Consider the following 2629-nt stretch of genomic DNA (forward strand, 5'->3'; position numbering starts at 1 on the left):
AGTTTTGGGTTAGGAACTAGGGTTAGTTTTGTGTTAGGTTTGGGTTAGGAGCTAGGATTAGTTTTGGGTTTGGAGCTAGGGTTAGTTTGGGGTTAGGAACTAGGGTTAGTTTTGGGTTAGGAACTAGGGTTCGTTTTGGTTTAGGAGCTAGGGTTAGTTTTGGGTTAGTTTTGGGTTAGGAGCTTGGGTTAGGAACTAGGGTTAGTTTTGGGTTAGGAACTAGGGTTCGTTTTGGGTTAGGAGCTAGGGTTATTTTGGGTTAGTTTTGGGTTAGGGGCTAGGGTTAGGAGCTAGGGTTAGTTTTGGGTAGGGAGCTAAAGTTAGTTTTGGGTTAGGAGCTAGGGTTAGTTTTGGGTTAGGAGCTAGGGTTAGTTTTGGGTTAGGAACTAGGGTTAGTTTTGGGTTGGGAGCTAAAGTTAGTTTTGGGTTAGGAGCTAGGGTTAGTTTGGGATAGTTTTGGGTTAGGAGCTAGGGTTAGTTTTGGGATAGGAACTAGGGTTAGTTTTGGGTTAGGGGCTAGGGTTAGTTTTGGGGTAGGGGCTAGGGTTAGTTTTGGGTTAGGAGCTAGGATTAGTTTTGGGTTAGGAGCTAGGATTAGTTTTGGGTTAGGAGCTAGGGTTAGTTTTGGGTTAGGAGCTAGGGCTAGTTTTGGGTTAGGAACTAGGGTTCGTTTTGGGTTAGGAACTAGGGTTTGTTTGGGGTTAGGAGCTAGGGTTAGTTTTAGGTTAGTTTTGGGTTAGGAGCTAGGGTTAGGAGCTAGGGTTAGTTTTGGGTTAGGATCTAGGGTTAGTTTTGGGTTAGGAACTATGGTTCGTTTTGGGTTAGGAGGTAGGGTTAGTTGTGGGTTAGTTTTGGGTTAGGAGCTTGGGTTAGGAACTAGGGTTAGTTTTGCGTTAGGAACTAGGGTTCGTTTTGGGTTAGGAGCTAGGGTTATTTTGGGTTAGTTTTGGGTTAGGGGCTAGGGTTAGGAGCTAGGGTTAGTTTTGGGTTGGGAGCTAAAGTTAGTTATGGGTTAGGAGCTAGGGTTAGTTTTGGGTTAGGAGCTAGGGTTAGTTTTGGGTTAGGAACTAGGGTTAGTTTTGGGTTGGGAGCTAAAGTTAGTTTTGGGTTAGGAGCTAGGGTTAGTTTTGGGATAGTTTTGGGTTAGGAGCTAGGGTTAGTTTTGGGTTAGGAACTAGGGTTAGTTTTGGGTTAGGGGCAAGGGTTAGTTTTGGTGTAGGGGCTAGGGTTAGTTTTGGGTTAGGAGCTAGGGTTAGTTTTGGGTTAGGAGCTAGGGCTAGTTTCGGGTTAGGAACTAGGGTTCGTTTTGGGTTAGGAACTAGGGTTTGTTTGGGGTTAGGAGCTAGGGTTAGTTTTAGGTTAGTTTTGGGTTAGGAGCTAGGGTTAGGAGCTAGGGTTAGTTTTGGGTTAGGAACTAGGGTTAGTTTTGGGTTAGGGGCAAGGGTTAGTTTTGGGGTAGGGGCTAGGGTTAGTTTTGGGTTAGGAGCTAGGGTTAGTTTTGGGTTAGGAGCTAGGGCTAGTTTCGGGTTAGGAACTAGGGTTCGTTTTGGGTTAGGAACTAGGGTTCATTTGGGGTTCAAATCAAATCAAATCAAATTTTATTTGTCACATACACATGGTTAGCAGATGTTAATGCGAGTGTAGCGAAATGCTTGTGCTTCTAGTTCCGACAATGCAGTAATAACGAGCAAGTAATCTAACTAACAATTCCAAAAAAAACTACTGTCTTATACACAGTGTAAGGGGATAAAGAATATGTACATAAGGATATATGAATGAGTGATGGTACAGAGCAGCATAGGCAAGATACAGTAGATGATATCGAGTACAGTATATACATATGAGATAAGTATGTAAACCAAGTGGCATAGTTAAAGTGGCAAGTGATACATGTATTACATAAGGATGCAGTCGATGATATAGAGTACAGTATCAACGTATGCATATGAGATGAACAATGTAGGGTAAGTAACATTATATAAGGTAGCATTGTTTAAAGTGGCTAGTGATATATTTACATCATTTCCCATCAATTCCCATGATTAAAGTGGCTGGAGTAGAGTCAGTGTCATTGACAGTGTGTTGGCAGTAGCCACTCAATGTTAGTGGTGGCTGTTTAACAGTCTGATGGCCTTGAGATAGAAGCTGTTTTTCAGTCTCTCGGTCCCAGCTTTGATGCACCTGTACTGACCTCGCCTTCTGGATGGCAGCGGGGTGAACAGGCAGTGGCTCGGGTGGTTGATGTCCTTGATGATCTTTATGGCCTTCCTGTAGCATCGGGTGGTGTAGGTGTCCTGGAGGGCAGGTAGTTTGCCCCCGGTGATGCGTTGTGCAGACCTCACTACCCTCTGGAGAGCCTTACGGTTGAGGGCGGTGCAGTTGCCATACCAGGCGGTGATACAGCCCGCCAGGATGCTCTCGATTGTGCATCTGTAGAAGTTTGTGAGTGCTTTTGGTGACAAGCCGAATTTCTTCAGCCTCCTGAGGTTGAAGAGGCGCTGCTGCGCCTTCCTCACGATGCTGTCTGTGTGAGTGGACCAATTCAGTTTGTCTGTGATGTGTATGCCGAGGAACTTAAAACTTGCTACCCTCTCCACTACTGTTCCATCGATGTGGATGGGGGTGTTCC

The sequence above is a fragment of the Oncorhynchus tshawytscha genome, linkage group LG28, assembly GCF_018296145.1.
Source record: "Oncorhynchus tshawytscha isolate Ot180627B linkage group LG28, Otsh_v2.0, whole genome shotgun sequence".
NCBI lineage: Eukaryota > Metazoa > Chordata > Actinopteri > Salmoniformes > Salmonidae > Oncorhynchus > Oncorhynchus tshawytscha.